Raw genomic sequence first — 23,521 nt, forward strand, 5'->3', positions numbered from 1 at the left:
TTCGCGCACCGCGCGGCCACTTTACCCAGTTAGTGCCGTGCACGCACGGTGGGCACGCGGTGCGCACCGCGTGCCCACGTTACGCTAGATGAGCCATGTACGCACGATGCGCTTCGCGCACCGTGCGCACATGGAGGACATATGATGCACTTCGTTTTGAAAGGTAATATTTTAATTTTTCGTAAATGTTATAAGCCATGCACAAATGGTGCCCTTCGGGCACCATTTGCACACGGGGTGGAGAGTGTGGATAATTTTTTTTTAAATTATTATTTTTTTAAATATTTTAGTTTAACTCATCTTTAATAAGCCATGCACAATTGATGCCCTTCGGGCACCAAATGCACACGGGGTGGGGAGAGTGTGGATAATTTTTTTTTTTTATATAATTTTTTACCGTACGCGTACGGTAAGCGTAATCGGCGAAATTAGCGAAAAAATAAATTCCGTTTTTGGCCTTGGATCTTTGGGGACTCCCTCAACATTGCTATGTGTGTGGGAGCTGTCTAAACAGCCCCTTTACATGTTTTTGTGCTTTATATTTTAAACATCACTCTCAGTGCGAGAGAGAAAATGGCGGCCGCTGCTTCCTGGTTTCGGCCGATTTGAATGTTTACTAAGATCTAAGAGCCAATCAGAATCGCGCACGCCACCGTAAGCGTACCGTAAGCGCACCGTAAGCTGGCTCAGATATATATTGATTTAAAGGCTATTTTCTCAGAATCTACTGAACAGATTTACACCAAACCTACAAAAGGCACTTCCTTGACCTGAGGACTACCTCTCTGCCAAATTTCTAGTAATTCTGTTCAGCCGTTCGGGCTGTAGCCCTGTCTAAAGGTCCTATGGAAAAATGCATGGGAAAAACGCGTTTTGGGACCCCCCTTTTATCTCAGCCCCCGCTTGACGAATCCCCCCGAGACTTTCAGGGTAGGAGCGGAGCGTAGCGCCCCACCTATTTTGAAAAATTCGCGAGGATTCGTCGACCGGCGCCAAAGTTATTCAAAATAGAATGTTGCGGATTTCCTATGGAAACGTGGTCCTAACTATAACTACCTACTGGCGACCGCCAGTAGGTAATATATATATATATATATTTCTCAGTCACTAGCAGTTTTTTTTTTCTACAGTGGTGCCCAATTTCCCGCTCCCCCCCTCCTCTCCAAGGGACCTATTCCGAATCTTTCATCCAGAAGATGGTCTCATGGTTTTGATTCACTAGGAAAACAAAACGTCCAACCTTTACAAATAGATAAAAGTACCATTTGCATAGTCTTCTGATTTGGGTAAGGTCTATTTTAGGAAACCCTCATTAAAATACTTTACGGCCGTGTGAAACGAATGTCTACCTGACCATACAAGTAAATTGTATTCAGCTGTTAGGTCAATTTGCGAATTTTTTATTGAAAAACTGCTAGTGATTTTGTTATTGGCTTTCAAAGACTGTACACTTGCATTAATATATGAACATATATTTTATTAGAACCTAAGTTTTAAGCTCTTAAAATGTTCTGTTCTTTTGTTTGGTTTTGATTGGTTGAATAGATCAAATCAAGTGAATCAACTGTCTAATGTTTGAAAGGTTTTCTAAAACCATTTCTTAAGGAGTTTGTTTGCATTACGTGCCCATCTACTGCTGAAGATGGGGGTTGCCCTCCTGTGAGGTACAGTATCCTGAAAGACTGTAGGGAATGGTTATGGAAAGCCCTCTTTAATTTTTGTCCAGACTGCAATGCCAAGTACCCCTGTCCAACAAATGTAGTGTGTGCAAACTTTGCAGATCGCCCCATCATAATGAGGCTAACGCATTTGGTGCAAGAAGACACGAATACCACAAGGCGAGGCACTGGGCACATCACAAAATGCAGTGCCAGAGACCCCTGATATCCTAGCCGGAAGAGTAGTCGGGCCAGTTGGGACTCCCAGCTGCTGTTGCAGGGGAAGCACTCTGACGTCATAAACCAAAGCAGTGGGGAGTAACAGCTTCTGAAACCCTCTGGGGAGAATACCCAGGGCACCTGTGGTTTTGCAGTTGCTATACATGCAGCCCCTGGCCAGAGTCCGTGTTAATTGTTTGGTGTCTCGCTCTTTCACTCTACAGAAGGGCCCATGGCAGGGGTGCTCTACATCACCAGTCTTATTTGCACTAGTGCTCGAGCCACTGGCGGCGTGGGTCAGAGGGGATCCGATAATATCGGGTTTCCACAGGGGAGATCTGTCAGAAGAGAGGATATCGTTATATGCCAACGATGTCCTATTGTACGCAACGAGACCACGGTTTACAATCAACCGGTTACTCCAGATTTTCAAACTTTTTGAGGGGTACTCCGGGTACCAAATCAACTGGGATAAGTCCCTCCAGTATATGTTATTGAAAGGGTCATCGCCACAGCTGGGTGCTGACTCCAAGCTCCAGATTAAAGACCGTTTTAGATACCTGGGCATACAAATAGAAAAAACAGATGCATCTTTTTTGACGGGGAATCTAAAACCGCAGCTGGACCGTTGAAGAGTGTCTTTCACTGGAGGCAATTACCTATCTACCTGATGGGAAGAGCGGGCCTCTTCAAGATGATGTCTTTACCTCTATTACTGTATGTTACACAAAACACTCCCTGTCGGATACTAGATAAAATCTTCAGACGTAGATAATGAGTTGAGAACGTTGCTGTGGGACTTGGGCGGGCGCACGGATTGCATTGGCTAAGCTGCAGAAGGGGGTATACGAGGGAGGTTTAGCCATCCCAGTCCTTCAAAAGTGTTACTGGTCATTAATGACTGGACTTTTGCAGATCGGAATGACCCGGTGTACAGGGTTAATCACTGGGCGTTGGGGGGCTGACGGATATCTAAGGGCACTGTATGGCCGGGAGAGACCGGCCAGAATCACCCCACACACACCCAGGCAGTGCTGACAGTATGGCCCAAGGCTAATCGGTTCCTGAGCTGGGCTGGCTGGCTGACGGACCAGACTCTTCTGTGGACTAGTGAAATGTTCCGGGAGGTGGGTTGAATACAAGGCTTCTCGAAATGGACATTAATGGATATTATACACCTAGGAGATCGGCGGCAGGCAGTGATGCCGTTTTCAGAACTGCAGATAGACTTTCAATTGACACCCACGGAGCACTATAGATATTTACAATTGAAGCATATGTTGGGCAGGCACCTTAAAGATGGGGATCAGATTCCCGAATATAGTCCACTAGAAGGGAAGACATGTTATTGCTGGACCAAATTCCGGAGAAGGCACTGTCCTGTACATATAAGACTCGCCAGACCTATTAATAAAGTTATGGGAGTCTGAGGTGGGATTTCAGTTTCAAGACCTCTGGAAAGAGAATCGTTGTGGAGAAGGGTATAATGAAACCTAAGAATTGGGGACAGACCGACTCGAAGGCTGGTTGCTTGGGGAGAATGCTGGAGAGGTGCGATCCAACTGCAAATCTGAGAGCTTCTTGAGGTATGCTGACCTAACGCAGGGCTTGGCATAACACAGTGAGAAAAGGTGCTAATTATTCATCCGATCCCATAGTTTATTGGCTGACAACAATGTAAGTCTGAAGTTAAGGTAGGGTTTAGACTATTTGCAGTAATAGTAAGGATGTGTGATATACGATGCTTAGAGTTTATATAATCATTGTGGTTTATTGACGCTGAATAAAAGTTCATCATTTTATACACACTTTGTTTGCTGACTGTACATGATAAATAACCATCATGAACACCTATTACTGTGTCTTTAGTGCCTTCAGGGATCCGGATAAGGGTCCAAGCAAATACAAATAGCCCCGGTAGATAACAGTACCCCTGACTGGGCTTTCTGATTTATCTCGGAAACAAGATTACTCCAGCTCTTTATATAGAAGAGCGAGAGACACCTGCGTGTTTTCCTCTTCTCCAATGTGAGGGTGATCAGCAAACGCCCCTTGGGGCTAAGGAAATCTACCGAGATGCGCCCACCTGTTTCAGGAGTCACACAATTGCCCCAGATGTGTTGATATCGTCTTCCCCCTTCACATACTCTTAAGAATGCCTTTAGGACTGAAATATCCCCTGCATGTCTCTGGAGAGCATGTGCTGTTCTCAGTAATTCAGTTCTGTTTTTATTTTCCCAGGTGAATCCAACCATTAGAAGTGCTCACTGCGGGGCCTCCCGGTCCATGACTTGACACTGAGGTTGAGGGTGGAGCCCGAGTGCTACTCTCTGTGAGACAGTGACCCCGGCCCCTGTCAGGGTTTGTGAGACTGGCAGTGGCATCACTGTATTCCACTGAGAAGGTACAGGCCTTTTTTACTTGTTTCTTTCAGAGGCAGAAGCGCCTGGTTCCCCTGTTTAAAAGGTTCTGCCATTCTCCCTTTGTGGGTCTTTAGCATCCACCGGTGTGAGTTAGAAGGAAACGGGCAACGTGTGGGACAGGGTGAGAGGAATGGAAGCCTGTACCCATTTCTAACGGAGAAGCAAGGATATCCATTTTGATTTTTGTGCAATGCAGTTCAAAATGGCAGCCTTTGTGCCAGGCTATTATGATGCCTTTGGAGCCCACAGCTCTGCAGTTCTTCCCTGTCCCATGTCCTACTGTAAGTATAAGGGTTACATTTGTATTTATATTTGGCATGCGGTGACCCTGCCAGAGCATTCCTTGTACCACCTTCCCGCCCTGCCTCCTTTGCCTCCCAGAGAATTTGGCTGACTGTCTACTGAGCTCAAATATACATCTGTAACTGAAGTATTTGGAACAAACTCAGGCATGACCGGAGGAACAGTTTTTTTTTTAAATCGTGCACAGGAGCGGACTGATCAATTCTGTGGATAAAAACTGGTCCCCGTGACCAGTTCAGGGTTTCAGACATTCTGGCCAACCAAGGAAGGGCCTACAAGGTGCTGGTGAAATGGCGATGGCTGTGCGGCAGTGGACCATCCCTTAACAATGCAGCGGCAATCTGATGCATTCTTTTTCGTGCAATCGGGGAAAACGCCCAGATAGACTGATCTCCAACCCGAGCTGGTTGAATAAAGGGGTCTATATTGATTCCACTACTGCGGGCGATTGTTGTTGAGGCTGCTTGGGAGAGCACCCTCTCAGAGTACCTGCGTCTGCAAATATCACAGTTGTGCCTAAACCAGGAACCTGCCAGGCAGCAGCAAATCTTTCCATCCTATCTGTCTTATTAACATGAGCCGGAATTCTGTCCAGCCAGCTAGTGAAGGTTATCGTCACTTTGGTTCACCCCGACCAAAATAGTTTTATGCCATGGCAATTGACCGAGCATAACTTACATACATTGTGTCTTACTCTCACTCGAGCGTATGAACTGCCTGGTCCCTCAGTCATCATTGTAGTTAACTTTGAAAAGGCTTTTGTCTCCTTGAGCTAGAAGTACCAAGTTAAGGTCCTCCAAATAACCAGAGGTCTCAATTTTACCTATGTCAGGCTCCTTTTATACTTGCTCTATAGCAAGGTTGAGGGTAAACTGAGTCTGTAGGCTCCTTTTTCCATAGAACTGGGCATCCAGCAGAGATGTCCCCTCTCATACTGCTGCTTTTCTGCTCAGGGTTGGACTTCTTGCTGCTGGGATTCAACGGGACAGTCTTATCCATGGCCTGTTTTGGGGGAATGGCTCAGATGACTTGGTGGCCATCCACAAAATACTACCATTTGCAAGAAATAGTCACTAGAGAGGATAACACCTAAAGGGAATCCTAGACTTAATTGGGAGTGCATCTGGTTGTGTGGTAAACTGGGACAAATCTGAGCTAAACCATGTTTTATGTGGGTTCTTGCACTTTGTCTGGGCTGATGGGGTGCCCAGCGTTGCCTTGGGCTGCCTCTGGAAGACGTTTAATTGTGATATTGGACCTCTCACCTTGCTGTAACCAAAATATAAGCTCTTTGGACTAAGGTAGTGTGGTAACCTGGATAATGGTGTCTTGGTAACAGGTGCCATAGGTTCTTTGTGGGTTCTGGAATGGTGGGTGGCGGTGGCGACAAGTGGAATGGTAGGTTGATTTTGTGGCGACATGTGAAATTAGTGTTACATTCCACAGGTGGCGTTAGTTCAAGTCCAGCGCAAAGAGAAAGCACAGATAGGAGGCTAACTGGATTAGTGAGCTGTGAATCGAGGGGCAGTGGTTGTGAGGTCGCATTGATGTAAAAAGCGGAGGAAATTGGGAGTTTGCTGAGCAGTCGGTACAAGAGGTTTGTGTGCGAGCTGTGTGTAACTGGTAGCTAACCAACCAGGTAGTGTCTGGCGCGTCATCGTGCTGCCCTGCCAACGCTCCAAGCGTCTTCTCGTATGTTCACGCAATGTCGATGCCACCTTGGTCTTAAGCTGGCATGCACGTGTTGTTTCTGCCGCGTAGGAGAGCGAGTTTACTTTGTACATTTCGGTGATGTGCACACCTGTGAGTGGTAACTTTATTGTTTATTTTCATGACTGGTGCGTGCATTTCAGTGACGCGCACACCACATTGGTTGGCTACTTTTAGTTTTGAATACAGTGTTCTCGTAGTCCAATACACTCAATATTAGTGTGTAGCTTGGTGACACACACCACAACAGGTTGATTCTGGTGACAGTTACACATGAGATGTAGTTTTAATGTAGTAGTATTTGCACTGGTTTATATTTTCTTTCAGGTGGAACAGCATACAGCTTGTGCATTTATCAACAGTAAACTGGGTGAAACGGATTTACTCACTCTTTACTAGTTATAGCATTTTAAAAGTTTTTTCCCCCCATTCTTCCTTTCATTCAAAGTTAAAAAGTTGCTTCTCAGCCAACATTTTAAGCACACCTAATTATCTACTTAAAATTGCTTCATAAAGCTACGGACTTACACCTCCAGTACCTTTTCTTCCTCGTCCAGGTGAGCCTTTATTAAAAGGGCCTGACTGGAAGGATTCTTTTCTGAATTACGTATCTGCTCTAGAGGAAGAGAATGAAGATAAGTTCACTCCTCCAAAGAAAAAGAAAATTCTTTTACACAGTTTAGGGCCTGAAGGATTAAGAGTGTAGAATTAGATGGAGAAAAAGTCAAGGCCAAAAGAGAATACTAATGTTTTTTTGGAAGCATTGGAGGATTTAGATATTCATTACCATCCCACTGTTTGTGTAGCCATCGACGGGTATTCTTTTTTCCAAAGGAAGTAAATGAAAATAGAATCTGTAGAAAAATATGCGGCGGCTTTAAAGAAACTGGCTGTAACTTTCAAATTTGGGGCTGTGCATGATGATCTTGTAAGAGATCAACTTGTAATGCATTCCAATAATGCAGGAATACAAGACAAATTGTGGGGGTTGTGGAGAATCTCCTCTGTGTGAAATTGTGGCGATAGTAAAAAAAGGAAGAAACGTCTAAGACGTGCTAAAGCTGCTCTAAAAAAATAAGTGGGGGGGGGGAAACGACTGGTGATGTGTCCAATTCCAAAGTAGAAGGGAAGAAGAATGATAAACGCTCTTACAATGATTCAGGTGGGAAGGGCATAAGTAAAAACAAATCTCATGTGTAAGACAAACGACCCACTTGTTTTAGATGTGGTAATAAGGGTCATATGGCTAGGGATAGGTGTTGTCCAGTGTAGCATCTGTTCTATGGTTACCCCCACTTTTTGCCTGGTGCTAAGATGTATATGACTAGTCTGACTGGAATCCTGCTAATCAGGACCCCAGTTTATCTGCTTTCTCCCTCAACTGTTATGTTCAGTGCATCCCGGATTGGATACTGGGGTATCCTTATGTCTTGCTTCACCCTTAAAAACGCCACTCCCACACGATGGCCCAAACACGACGAGGAAAGGAGACATATAACACAACACCTAGAAAGGGGTTTTCCTTTACAAAATGGAAAACATCAAATACTCTCTTTTTAGAATAAGGCTTGAGGTTTTATTTATGCAATGCTCTCTAACAGAAAGGCTTTCCCAGATGCAACATTCAAATGTATATAAAGATCTCTCTCTCTCTCTCTATATATATATATATATATATATATAAGCAAAAATAACACACTTGGTAAATGTAACAGTTAGATGCATGGATATTAATAATGAAAAAACAAGCAGCAAATAGTACTGGACATCCTGCAAGAAATCAAAGATATATACATTAAATACATCAAATGATTACTTTGGATGTGCACTCTGACTCACACACACATCACAAAGAAAACACATCAAATGACCACAGCCACTGGCCACACATCACAATGGCACTAGTCTAAAACAAATCACCTCACCCGATCGTTCACTTCACATCCTTGCCAACTCAAGCTGGAGGAGCCCGTTGACAGCTAGGCTGTCCAGTGTAGGAAAGTAGGACCTGTTTCTATGGTTACCCCCACTTTTTACCCCAGTCTATCTGCTTTCTCCCTAAACTGTTATGTTCAGTACTTGGTTACATTCCAGATTGGATACTGGGGTACCCTTGTAAGTCCCTAGTACTCATGTACCCAGGGCATAGGTACCCCAGAGGTCCCCCATGGGCTGAAGCATGCATTATGCCACCCATAGGAGACCATTCAAAATGGAACTATAGTCCTACCATTGCAGCCTGTGTAAGATGGTGCTTGCACCACTTACTAAAGTTATAGGTTTCCTATATCTAGGGTCACTGCTCTTAAAATCTAGAAGTAATTTATTAATGGATCAAAAGCCAGTAGGGGTGTTTTTAGTTGAAACCAGGTTGCATGGACAATCCGTGCCGGGCATTTTGGAAACACTGCCAGAAGGATATGCTATTTTAACAGTAGATAGACCCGAGCAGAGGGGTGGGGGTTAGCGGTGATTTAAAAAAAAAAAAAAAGAATACCAGGTAAAAATGACCAAATTGCCAATGTCAGGGTGCTGCGCTCTTTACCATGTCTCCTAACAGCGATTGGTCAGTTGCGTGTCTCCTTATTTATAGACCCCCGGGCCTGGCTAGAATATTTATTAATGAGTTGGCCAAAACAGTGCCCCCTTATGTCATCCGTTACCCAAATTCTGTAATCCTAGGGGCTTGAATAACTAGGAAAATCTAGAAATTTGTGAGTTGACAATGGGACTACAGACCTTGGGTCTAGAATGATTAATCCACACTTACCCCTATCAGGGGCCATATATTAGTTAATATCTTTTCTAATAGTGTTCAGCTGGAAGATTTGCCACCTGTGCCTATAGTATGGCCTGACTATTCGATCCTCCCATTCAACATTAAGAATCCTAGGAAGGCCTCTAGCAAACTGAGACAACGGTTGGAGACTATATTGACTCGGAAATGGTCTTTACTTACCCTGATTCCTTTAAAGACAAACTGGCTTTGAGTTCACCCGAATTAATGGCCGCCACACAGATAGCAGACAAACAAGTTTCTTCTTGGATTAAGGAGGCAGTGGACTCCTTAACATCTCTCAAACCCTGCAAGAGTGCCCGCTTAAATCCTTCAGCGGAATGGTTCTCAGAGGAATTAGCATTGCTTAACCCCTTCAGTGCCCATGACGAGCTGGACTCGTCATGGGCTGCGGTGGCGCTGTGCCCATGACGAGTCCAGCTCGTCATGAACTCCGCCCGCTAATGCAAAGCGCGGCACTGGGCGGGGAAAGGGGCGGGCATGCAAGGGGTTAAAGAGTGGAAACATCCTGCACGCTGTTGAGGGTGAGCTATCAGACTGTGGACAAGATGATATATCCAGAAGTGCTTAAATTCTATCACAAACATTAGGAGAACGCGCAGGGACTTTTATACTGATAAAATTGAATCTGTAAAAAACACCCCAAAAATATTTTCAGTATTGTTTAACAACTCACTTGCTTGGAGCGCATTGCAACAGTACTGCCAGCATCAGCAGACTATTTATGCTACCTTCCCTGAAACCAGCAGGAACTATATCTTTGCTCCACCTAAGAGTAAATCACTGTGTGAGGAAAACTTTATGTTCGAGGCATATGAGCTGCAGATTACACACTTGTGCATAGATCGCCATCTGGTGTTGGGCCCGGATGTTTGCAGTTTGTTTTTCCTCTTGGAAAGTCTTTGGAAGTCACGAGGTCGGTGACTCCTCCTTTGGATCGTATTGCGCATGGGCTTCGACTCCATCCTCAGATTGTTTTTTTCCGCCATCGGGCTCGGATGTGATCTTTGCGCTCCGGTTCCGAACAGCTTATAGTTCGACGGTCGACGCGCAATCCTCACCTTAAACCGCGGTATTGTTTCGATCGCGATCTCCCCCACTCGACGCGCCTTCTCATCGGCACGGACCTTCAGTTCCAGTCGTCGGAGGCGGCCTTCGGGCCTCTCCAAGCTTCGGTCCTGGCTAATGGAAAGGACTCCATTTATAAAGTGCCCTCGATGTGGGTCCAAATTCCCCCACACCGATCTCCACGAGGTATGCAATCTCTGCCTCTCCCCTGAACACGAGGTTCGAGACTGTCCGGCGTGTAAGTCCTTCCGGTCCAAAAAGACTATTCGGGACCGAAGAGCCAGAAGAACTATGGCGCACTCCTCGACGACGATTCTGGACGACATCTTCGGAGAAGGCATCGACGCTCCAGAGCAGTACACCGAAGAGGGCCTAGTCAGCGCTTCCGAGGCCGACGACTCAGATGTGGAGGACATCACCCCGGCGCAGAGGGTCGTGAGTGCTGATCCCCCCCCCCCCCCACACCTCTGCCGGCACCGAAAAAGGCTCCAGTCACGCCTTCGCCTCCGGGCCTAGGCAAGACCAAGGACACTGCTTCCAACACCCCACCTTCGGGCCCGGTGAAGAAGCCAAGCAAGCCTTCCGGCGGCTCGGGTTCGGCACGGAAAAGCCTAAAGAGCCAATGGCCCCGATTCCTTCGGCGCCGACGGACAGACCAGCCTCACCGGACTTATTTACACCGGATCCCTTGCAGAAAACACTCACCAAGGATCCAAAAACTGGACATTTGACACTTTCTTCCAAAAAGAGACATTTGGAGAAGCCTGCTCCACCTCCGCCTTCAAAGAGGAAGGACTCTGCTACCTCCCCGTTCAGAATACCTTCCCCACCTCCTCCACCTCCACCCCCTCCGCCACCTCAACCTCATGGTTCTCCCACCCCTTCTCCACAAGATGATGATCACGGGGACCCATATGATGACATGGGGGATGTCCCCCAGGACCTACCCACAGGGGACCCCACTCCTACAGGATCCCCAGACCCATGGGACGACTACAATATACCTGATATCCCCAACGTCCCACAAGATGACCTTTACCCCTCCAGGCCATCTCCACCAGAAGACTCATTGGGGTTCCACCACCTACTGCAAAGGGCAGCACACTATCACGGGGTAGACTTACATACCGACCCCATGGAGGAAGATTTCCTCCTCGACACGTTCGACACCACACATAGGTCTACCTCCATATTACCTATGCTTAAAGGAGTGATAAAGCATGCGCCAGAGGTTTTTAAGGACCCAGTTAGAGCCAGGGTCATTAACCCACGCATCGAGTAAAAATACAAAGCTGCCCCCACAGATCCCTCCTACATCAGAGGGCCAGCGCCACTAGACTCTCTAGTTGTATCCACTGCACGTAAAAGGGCAAATTCCCAGGTGTCAGGCGAAGCACCACCACCTAACAAAGAGTCAAAGCTACTGGATGCATCAGGGAAACGCACTGCCTCACAAGCAGCCAATATGTGGCGTATCGCCAATACTCAAGCCCTATTGGCCAGATATGACAGGGCACATTATGACGAGTTAGAGAGCATAATGCACCACCTCCCTGAGAAATATAAAGCTAGGGCCAACGAACTAATTCAAGAGGGTAAGACTATCACAAACACCTCTATACGCTGTGCCTTAGATGCAGCAGACACAGCTTCCAGGGCAGGGCCATCAATACAAGCGTCCTCCTGCGTCGCCATGCTTGGCTGAGAATATCAGGGTTTAAACCGGAGGTACAAGCCTCCATCCTTAACCATCCCTTTGACCAGGAACATCTATTTGGCCCAAAGGTAGATGAGGCCCTAGAAAAAATGAAAAAAGATACCGATACGGCGAAGTCCATGGGAGCCTTACAGTCACACCCTCCTAGATGCTCCTTTCGCCGCTCTTCCTTTCGCAGTACATCTAGAGGGTACTCCTCAGATACTGCGTCCACTTCGTACAAATCCCCCACTCAGTCCACCTTCACGAGGGGTTATCAAAGAGGCGGCTATAGGGGTAACAATAATAAAGGCAGAGGCAAAACAAACAACGCCCGCTCTGCCACAACGCCTACCCAATGACTTCCACTCCCCCCAGACCATTCCACTCCGGTCGGGGGCAGACTCCAACATTTCCTTCCCGTCTGGGCTACCATCACCTCAGACAAATGGGTGACACAAATAATTCAATCGGGCTACTGCCTAGAACTAATATCTACCCCCCCAAACATTCCACCCAGGCAGCGCCCAATGTCAGAAGAAAATTTAATACTCCTAAAGCAGGAGGTAGTCTCCCTCCTACAAAAACAGGCAATAGAACCTGTTCCTACCAGCCAACAAAACATGGGAGTCTACTCCCTATATTTTCTCATACCAAAAAGGGACGAGACTCTGCGGCCCATCCTAGATCTCAGGCCCCTAAACACGTACATACACTCCGACCATTTTCATATGGTAACACTTCAGCAGGTACTTCCGCTCCTCTCCCAAAACGACTTTTTGACCACCCTAGATCTAAAAGACGCGTATTTTCACATTCCGGTGCACAAAGCTCACCGCAAGTACCTCAGATTTGTAGTGGACGGACAACACTTCCAATTCAAGGTGCTCCAGTTCGGAGTCACAACAGCGCCAAGGGCATTCACCAAGTGCCTAGTAGTGGTAGCAGCACATATACGAAGACAACACATCCATGTCTTCCCATACTTAGACGACTGGCTAATAAAAGCCGGGTCGTACAATCAGTGTGTTCAACACACATCTACCACCATTCAATTACTCCACCAGCTGGGCTTCACAGTAAACCACCAGAAGTCCCATCTCCAACCATCCCACATAAAACAATACCTCGGTGCCACCATAGACACCTCAAGAGCACTAGCCTACCCCAATCCGGCCAGGATTGCAAGCATTCAAGCACTACGCGCAAAATTCGCACTACAACACTCCCTTCCAGCTTGAGTGTTTATGCAACTAATAGGGATGATGGCCTCTTGCATTTTCATAGTGCCTCACGCAAGACTCCAGATGCGTCCTCTCCAAGAGTGCTCAGCGCGCCAATGGAACCAGGCCCAGGGTCAATTAACAGATCTGGTGTTGGTAGACGGTCGTACCCATCGCTCTCTGCAGTGGTGGAACACCACAAATCTTTCCAAAGGTCAACCGTTCCTGGACCCGGTTCCTCAAATAGTACTGACAACGGACGCGTCGCTCTCCGGCTGGGGAGCTCATCTACTACATCTCACCACACAAGGCAAGTGGACACCTCAACAAAAGTTACTCCATATCAACCATCTGGAGTTACTAGCAATCTTCTTAGCCCTAAAATCTTTCCAAACTCAAATTTCAGGGAAGGCAGTCCTGATCCGAACAGACAACATGACAGCCATGTATTATATCCAAAAACAAGGCGGCACACACTCTCCACAGCTCTCTCACCTAGCACAGAGCATATGGAGATGGGCGATACCCCAGAAAATCTTTCTCCTAGCTCAGCATGTCCCAGGAGTCCAAAACACAGTGGCAAATCTGCTCAGCAGATAGACACAACAGATCCACGAGTGGGAGCTTCACCCGCAAGTTCTTCACCCATACTTTCAAATGTGGGGGCATCCACAGATAGACCTCTTCGCCACCCACGAAAACGCCAAATGCCCAAGCTTCGCCGCCAGATACCCACACCAATTGTCCAAAGGAAATGCGATATGGATGAACTGGTCATGCAAATTTGCGTACGCTTTTCCGCCTCTCCCACTCATTCCACTAATGGTGCGCAAACTACAACAACACTCCCTCACACTAATCCTAGTAGCTCCAACGTGGGCCAGACAACCATGGTATACCACACTGCTGTAACTATCTGTAGTGCCGCACCAAAAACTACGCCTCTCTCCACACCTCTTAACCCAGAACCATGGAGAGATCAAACACTCGGACCCAGCGCAGCTCAACCTTGCCATCTGGGTCCTGAAATCTTAGAATTACGGTACCTAAATCTTCCCCCTGACTGTATGAACATCATCAGAGAAGCTAGAAGACCTACCACTAGAGCGTGCTACGCCGCCAAGTGGAAACGTTTTGTTGTTTATTGCCATAACAACACCATCAATCCACTGGACGTGTCCATTCAACACATAATAGGCTACTTACTCCACCTACAAAGGTGCAATCTAGCCTATACGTCCATTAGACTACACCTCGCAGCTATTGCAGCTTACCTACAAAACAGGCAACATCTCTCACTCTTCAGAGTACCTGCCATTAAAGCCTTCATGGAAGGCCTTAAAGGAATAATTCCCCCCAGAGTGCCACCGTCACCTGTGTGGAACTTAAATATCGTTGTCACAAGGCTAATGGGACCTCCCTTCGAACCTCTCCATAAATGCGAACTACAGTTCCTAACATGGAAAACCGCTTTTCTTGTAGCCATCACTTCCCTTAGAAGGGTCAGTGAGATACAAGCACTTACCATTCAAGAACCCTTTCTCCAAATGCACCATAACAAAGTTGTTCTCCGTACCAACCCAAAATTCCTCCCTAAAGTCATTTCTCCCTTTCACCTAAACCAAACAGTAGAACTACCAGTATTTTTCTCGCAACCACAGACCGTTGCAGAAAGGGCTCTTCACACACTGGATGTGAAACGAGCTGTACTCTACTACATTCAGAGAACACAACCTTTCCGTAAGACCAAACAACTGTTTTTGTTTCTCTCCACCACACAAAGGTAACCCCATCTCAAAATCGGGGATAGCTAGGTGGATTGTAAAATGCATTCAAATTTGCTACCATAAAGCAAAGCGAACGCTATCCATTCCCCCGAAAGCCCATTCTACACGAAAAATAGGGGCTTCCATGGCATTCTTAGGGAACATCCCATTAGATGATATCTGCAAAGCAGCTACATTGTCAACACCGCACACTTTCACCAAACACTATTGTGTAGATGTGCAAACTAAGCAACAAGCTAGAGTGGGCCAGGCTGTACTCAAAACATTATTTCAAACCACTGCAACAGATACGGGTGGTCACCGCTAACGGTGGGTACTGCTATATAATCTATGCACAAGTGTGTAATCTGCAGCTCATATGCCTCGAACGGAATATGCTACTTACCAGTATGCATCTGTTCTTGGCATGTAGAGCTGCAGATCTACACACGCCCACCCGCCTCCCCGGCTACCATTATCTGTTCCAGTTTATCTTATTTAGATAGCACACACATGGGCATCTTCACTGTTACTACTACGCTCCATCTTTCCCTGCTGGCGAAAAACAATCTGAGGATGGAGCCGAAGCCCATGCGCAATACGAGCCAAAGGAGGAGTCACCGACCTCGTGACTTCCAAAGACTTTCCAAAAGGAAAAAACTAACTGCAAACATCCGGGCCCAACACCAGATGGCGATCTATGCACAAGTGTGTATATCTGCAGCTCTACATGCCAAGAACAGATGCATACTGGTAAGTAGCATATTCCTTTTCATCCACCAGTGGAAAGAGACGTACTCCAACTTATGCCAGTAGTCAAATCGGGTTTCCCCATGGATATTATCCCTCCAAATATGCTATTACGAGGGAGGGAAGTTATTGCACCGGTGCTCACAAACTTGCTGAATCTGTCTTTCAGCTCGGGTCAGGTTCCAAACAACTGGAAACACTCAATGGTGGTGCTGTTATTTTAAAAAAAATCATCTTTGGACCCTGCACTTCCAGAAAATCTGAGACCAGTATCATTGCTCCCATTCCTTGCGAAAATTGCAGAGAAATTTCTAAATACCCAATTGACTAAGTTCATGGAAGAGTACCAGATACTTCATGAAACTCAATCTGGCTTTAGGGCGCTACATAGCACCAAATCGGCCTTACTCCTGTCTTCTGAGGCACTAAAAATAGCAGCTGATGAGTGAAGGACAGCAGCATTGATCTTGTTGGATCTGAGTGCTGCTTTTGATACAGTCTCTCACGGCCTTCTTTTGGAGCGTCTGTGAGAGGCCAGTGTCAGAGGTGGCACATGGGAGTGGATAAAACACTTCCTACAGAATAGATCCTTCCAGGTTCTACAACGCCTCTTAAAGTCTGAGATACACCCTTTGTCCCAAGGGGTACCACAGGGTTCTGCCCTCAGCCCAACATTATTCAATGTGTATATGCGCCCACTGGCGGATATTGTACTGAAACATGGGGTAAAACTGGTGTTATACGCTGATGACACCCAGCTGATTATCATATTGGAGAAAAACGATATAGAGGCTGGGCCTAAATTTAAAGCTTGCCTAAGTGACCTGGCTAATTGGATGAAGTTCAGCTGCCTGCAATTAAATGCAGGCAAAATTAGATCTTGGTTATCGGTTAACAGTCTTTCATCTGGTCCCATAGGTGGTGGCCAGAAGAACTAGGACCAACCCTGACACCTAAACCAGAGATAAAAAATTTAGGAGTCTGGTTTTTACACCGCCATATCTTTTAAGGAAAAGATAGCAACTCTGGCAGGCACATGCTTTGGCCATCTAAGAATGCTGCAAAAAATCCTAGATATTCTTCCTCTAGACGCCAAAAAGACCATTGTGCAGGCCCTGGTTACATCTCGTTTAGATTACTGCAACATCCTATATTAAGGCGTCACAAAAAGAAACTTGAATCTGCTGCAGAAAGTTCAAAATGCAGCTGCCCTGATGATATTGAACATCCCGAGACGTACCCCAGTGGGAGCGGCCCTGAGGGAGCTACACTAGCTACCAGTGCAGGCCAGAGTTACCTTTAAAGTTCTATGTTTCTGCCATAGGATTCTCAATGGGAGAGGGCCTAGGTACCTGCGCCCCTTACAGACCTACTCAGAATCTTAGGTCCGTGGCCACTGCTAAGTTGGTAGTGCCAAAAATCCAAAAGGTACGTTTGGGAGGTAGGTCCTTTAGCTTTCTATCAGCCAAAGCATGGAATAAACTGCCTTTGGAGCTGAGGATGCAGCTTTCGGAAATTATGTTTCAGAGAAGACTTAAGAATTGGTTCTTTCAGTCATTCCCGGGGGACTGGTGTTAACCCCTTCAGCGCGGCGCGGATTCCCGCGCCACGCTGAAGGTTCGTTGCGCGGGCGGGCTCATGACGGAACGGTTCCGTCATGAGCACAGCCCAACCGACGCTCAGGACGGAACCGTTCCGTCATGAGCGTCGAAGGGGTTAATCTTTTCTTTTTTTCTCAGATAGGTCTTTAATGCTAGAACTAGGGGGTTTTGGTGGATAGGGTTCTGCTGTTAAGGACTGGGATGTCTTAACGCGGGGACACTACATTGGAGTAACAAAGCGCTCTATAAGCTTTAATCTAATCTAACCTAAATCACCCCTCTAGCAGACCTTTGCAATCCTAAAGGCAGGGTGCTTGGTTTTTAGTGAGAGGGTGCCCCTGCATGAGCAGGACACCCCTACAGCCTATGGAGTCCATTCTCCCGGGTTGTCAGTGAAGCAGCCATATACTATATAGAGGGGCACCGCATAATTACATGATGACCATCTCGAAACTGGCTGCAACGAATCCTATCATGTTTGAGCCCTCCATTAGGCTCTCAGTGTTCCCGATACCGGCCTTGGTTGCTGCCGACCAGAGACACGATTCTGCCATCCTGCTGCTGAGCCAAGCTGGAGAAAGGGAAGGCAGAACAATAGGCATCCTGTCGCAGGGAGGTGTGACCACCTCCCAGACAGGATTTAGTGTATTGGAGTGGGTGCGCTTGTCAGCAGTGCCACTCAGTCTGCATGAGGGGCACATTTGGTGTCCCCGTGCATAGTCCAGTTTAAACCAGTCATGGGTGCCGTTGGCTCCCACTCTGGTGAAAAACTGGACAAAGGACATTGGAGTAACCTCCCTCCTGTCTAGACCCTCCTCTGGGAGGGGCCCTGAATCGTCCCAACCCTTTCCCTAGGGTACTTACGGACTTATCTGAGAGTAGGTCCCTAGATTCGTCATGGGACAAGATTCACATCAGACACCACTTCTTTTTTTACCGTCTGGGCACTCTGGACTTCGCTGGGCTTTGTTTGGGTACCACTTCGTCCCCCTTTCAGTCTGCTGCATCATATGTGCCTGTGCACAATACAGGAACCTTCCAAGGCATGTGGGCATCAAAGACACCTGAAGGAATCTCCCTTGCAGTAAAGAGTCACTTTCCTGCATTTGCAGGCACTGCAACTAAGTCGACCCGTCTGCTGATCCTGAGCTCCTTCAGACTCTGTAGGGTCTGCAACACGGGTGATAGTTTTCCACAGCTCCTGAGGCCTGTCCTGCCCTCTCACCAAGTATGATGCCAGTATCCCTCTTGGGGGTTACAATAATCGAACTCCTGTGCACCGCGTCAATTTGCAGTTGCAAAGCCTTGTTGTCTTCCTTCTAAGAAGATCTTCAGGCTCCAAGTAGCCCCAACCTCGAGCACCTCTAGTGACCAGAATATTTAGCCACACCGCATCGTGTCTCCTGGTTACCCCTGAGTGACATAGACGCTGTCCTCTCTGCTTGCAGGTACCTCTCATCTAGAATCCACCTTCAGATTCCACCAGACACTTTCTCCTTTAGCAGCGGCACTTTCCTGAAGTCCTCCATTGGGTTCGAATGCGGGTTCCGACACCACTTCACACGTATGCACCCCGCTTCCCTGGTGCAGGTAACATGGGTACCAGGGTATTCACGGCTGGGGTGGCTCTCCAACCTTCTGTCTTCCACGGGGTTTCTTCAGGGTCCACTGGGAAGGGTCCTTAAGCTTTAAAAATCCCACCGCGACTTACACATAGAGTTGTATGGAGCACGCGGTCGTGATCCCACAGTGCACACGCTTTCCATGGGGTTCCTAGTCACTCACCTTGGGTGGTTCCTTGGGTCCCCATCACTTCTATGTCCTCTTGACATTGTCTTGACCCGAGTCGTGGTTCTTATACCACTTTCTTAGTGTATGATTTAGTCCCCCCCCCCCCCCCCGGGGTCCACAGTGTATTCTGTACTATTGACCATGATTCTTTGCTAAAGTATTGTGTGCATTGTGCTTATCTCCGGGTAGGAGATATTTGTATGTGTTAGAGAGTATTATATAATAAATACATTATTTTATAAATACTTTGTGTGGTTCTTTTTCATTTAATCTATACTATAAGATTGCATTCTGGTAAAACAAGCTGCTTTACACTCCTTCTGGACTAAGCCTGAAGGCTGCTCTCCACAGCTACCACTTAGAGAGCTCTCTAAGGTTGTCTAAGACCTCTTAAATCACCATGAGGGTTGCCTGGACTGGTGCAAGGTGCCCACTTACATTAGTGGACATCATATACCAGGCCAGCTTCTCACATCCAGCCATGAAGTCCAAATGTGTTTTTTATGGGATTATGGGCCAGTTTGTGAAAGTGTGTAGGAAGAAGCAAAACAAAGGGAACAATAAATATTTGTGGATGACAAGGAGGAAGAGGAAGACGAGAATAATGAGCTGTTGAGTGATAAACGGGTTTTGTTTATTGATGATGCATCGTATGGGGAGAATGTTGTTCTGGATGTGATATAACTATTGGAGTTCAGATGCAAATTGTTCCAGACTCCATACACTATTGTACAGTGATCAGTGTGGGGCAACAAATTTGTGGAAGTACTAGGTAAATGTTTGGAACCTTCGGATATTCATCCAGTTACATTTACTGGCGAGGAGATTCCCATGGTTGGGTTTGTGGGGGAGGAACCCTAATTGAAAGACAGGTATGTCAGAGGGAACCTATATGTGGCACAAAAAGGGAACATCAGTGTTAGGATGGGTTGATTAGGTAGCATTAGGGATTATCCGTAATCCCAACAGAAGGGATCATGTAATGGTACTCAGTGCATTTCATGAAAGTATGGTGAAGGAAGTCAGGGAACAATTTCCCAGTGTCTTCTCAGGTAAGGTGGGGAAGATGTGTGGATTTTCACATAAAATTGTTCTGAAGGAAGGTGCCATACCGGTGTGTCATAAAGCTAGGGACATTTCTATCAGTGTGCATGAGGGAGTGATGGCAGAGCTGGAAGCAAAGGCATAATTGAACTGATTGAAAGTGAAGAATGGTTGGCTCCCCTGGTCATCGCATGCAAACCAGATGGTCGTTTGCCTCTATGCATTGATCTCAGAGATTTAAACAAAAGTATTATGGTGGATAAATTCCCCTTGCCAAGGATTGATGAGCTTCTTGCACAATCTGAAGGAGCATAATGGTTCTCTGCTATTGATTTAACTTTGGCCTATCGCCAGGTTCAGTTGCATCCCTCTAGTAGGAACCTTACAGCGTTCATCACCCTCTTTGGTTGCTACAGGTTGATACGCATGCTTTTCGGTCTTGTGTTAGCTGCTGCTGTATTCCAATGTTTAATGCACAAGATGTTTAAGGGCATGAAGGGGGCAAAGTATTTCCAAGACGATATCCTGGTGATGAGCCAAAACAAATCTGAACACGAGGAGAGATTAAAGGCAGTCCTATGCAAGTTAGCGGAGAAGGGATTGACAGAAGAATTGAAGAAATGTAAATTTGCTATGAAGTCTGTCACCTATTTGGGTCATGAGGTAGGAGATAATGGCATAACTCCCAAGAAAAGTTTAATTGAGGCAATCAGCAATGCGTCTGCTCCCAATTCTATGGATGAAAGTTAGATCCCTCTTAGGGTTAGCAGAAATCTAAATTTTACAGAATTTTGCTATGAAAACGCATGGTCTGAGGCAATTATTAAAATTGAAAAATGAATTTCTGTGGAATGACAATCTACAAAAAGATTTTGAATAAATTAAACAAGACTTATGCACTGTTCTCCCTTTACAAGGTTTTGACGCTACAGCACATAGTATTATAACTACTGATGCCTGTGGGAAGGGATTAGGGGTAGTGCTGACACATGTTACTAACTCTGGTGAGGAGGCCACAATAGCGTGTGCTTCTCGATCTTTGTCTTTGGCGGAAGAAAACATTTCCGTTACAGAGAAGGGAATGTTGGCCATGGTATGGGGCATGGAGAAATTCTGGCAATATGTTTGGGGGTCCCAATTCACCTTGCGCACAGACCACAAACCTTTAGTGAAAGTTTTAACTTCTGAAGGAATAGTTAAAGCTACTCCTAGAATTGCAAAGATTATTTTGGAATTGCTTGATTTTATGTACGAAGTGGAATATTTACTAGGGGAAAAAATCAAGTAAAGGATGACTTAAGCAGATCTCCTCTATTCTGTCACTACACGGTAAAGGAGGACTGCGAGGATTTTAGTGTGGCTGTAATCGGAGAGAGTAACAATGCAATTCTGAAGGAAGAATGGGAACTAGAACACAGCGAAGATGTAATGCTGTGCAATGTGACCGAATTTATCATAAAGGAATGGCCTGGTGAGAAGGAGTTACTGGAGGAGTTAAGAGCATTATGGGAAATCAAGGATTAGTTGTCTGTGAGTGATGCCAATTATGTTTTCAGGAATGACAGGTTGGTGGTTCCACAACAGTTAAGAGCAAGGGTGCTAGAGATAAAACATGAGGGACATTTGGGTATTATCAGATTAAAAAAAAGAGTCAAGTCATTATATTGGTGGCCGGGTATGGATGCGGATATTGAGACGTTTGTAAAACAGTGAACTAGGTGTGCTAATTCAGACAAGGCGCAACATATGTTAAGGCCATCCTTAGAGTGCAGGCAAGCTCCTGAGCGTCCCTAAGAGGAATTGAGCATAGATTTGTTGGATCCCATTTTGGATGATAAGGGAGAATGTAAACATGTTATAGCTGGTATCAGTTGGTTTGTTTTAATGTGCCAAATTGATATCAATCGGTGTGAATGGGTATGAGTGAATAGGTAGCTAGTGATGTGTACGTCAATATTGATCTAATATGTTAGGAGGTGTCTCAAATGTACAAAAAGAAAATATATGTTCAAAAGATAACATGAACATCACTATGAGATGTGTTTTTAGGGCTGTGGAAAATTTGTTGTAAAGAACAATTTAATGTAATTTGAGTAAAACGTTTTAATTAAATATGACCAAAAAAATAGTAGTCACCAGTGATATTGTTTGAGTCAATACACGTAGTGAAAGGCCATGTTCTAAGAAGAGTGCAGCATTGGCACATTTGTGGTATTTGATGTTACTAGGCTAGGCCTTGCTGCCATTAAGCCAAGACCCGAGACTGTTTTTTCATAGTTGCTATCGACAACAATTAAAAAAGGCTGAGGTGGAAGTAACCGACAGTTGTGACAGCAAGTGTGTGGTAAATGTTCTCAAGCATTTGTTTCTGAGGGAGGGTATTCCTAAATCCATTCTCGGTGACAATGGTCCTCAATTCATTTCAGAGAGATTTGAAGGTTTCCTAAGTAGGAATGGTATATGTGGGAAGAAAACACCTAGGGGCATATGTATCAATATCACCATTTGCGATTCTCAAATAGCGATTTTTAAAGAATCGCTATTAGAGAATTGCAAAACGGGATGTATTTAAAAAGTTGCAAAATTTTTGCAATTTCTTAAAATTCCTTAATTGCGATTAGCAAATTGCGAAATCGCAATTAAGGAATACCTGCCCATTCATTACTATGGGCCAGGAGACCCATAGGAATGAATGGGAAGTAATTCTCAAATAGCGAATCGCAATTTGCTAATCGCAATTTGAGAATAATTTCAAAGGTGCAAGGGTGTCATGATGACACACTGATGCACCCCTGAAATGAGCATGTGTGTGCATATGGCGCACATACATGCCCTAAGGGCATGTATGAGCGCCACGTGGCACTTTGCAAAATTCAAAAAAGTGCTTTTTGAAAGGAAATCGCAAATTACCACCAACTAGAAGTTGGTGGTAATTTGCGATTTCTTAAGGATAATTCGCACAACTTGGGTGCTTTTTACATATCATTTAAGAAATCGCAATTTGCGATTTCTTAAATGCTTACGCAAAATTAAGAAATCGCTAAATTAGCAATTCCTTAATTTTGCGATGGGATTTGGCTCATACATCCCGATTACCGATTATTTAATCGCAAACGCTGTTATTTTGCGAATCGCAGCGTTTGCGATTAAAAAATCGTTTGATACATATGCCCCTAATTTATCATCCAGCTTGTAATGGCATTGCAGAATGCTTTAACAGAAGTATCATGGGAAGTGTTCAAGCTTCCATAAATGCCGGTAAGAATTTGGTAAGGGAACTGCAGAGCACTATTTGAGCTTATAGAATAACACCCACTGGTACAGGTTAAAGCCCGTTTAGGATCCTGAGAGGCAGGGAACGGCTTTCCAAGGACAATATTGCAGGGCGCAAAATAAGGGTTTGTGGGAATGGTCAGATGGAAGAGGGAATGGAAGATCTAATTTGAGAACAATGCAGGAAGTCTATCAATCC

This window comes from Triturus cristatus, chromosome 7, assembly GCF_964204655.1.
Source record: "Triturus cristatus chromosome 7, aTriCri1.1, whole genome shotgun sequence".
Taxonomy (NCBI): domain Eukaryota; kingdom Metazoa; phylum Chordata; class Amphibia; order Caudata; family Salamandridae; genus Triturus; species Triturus cristatus.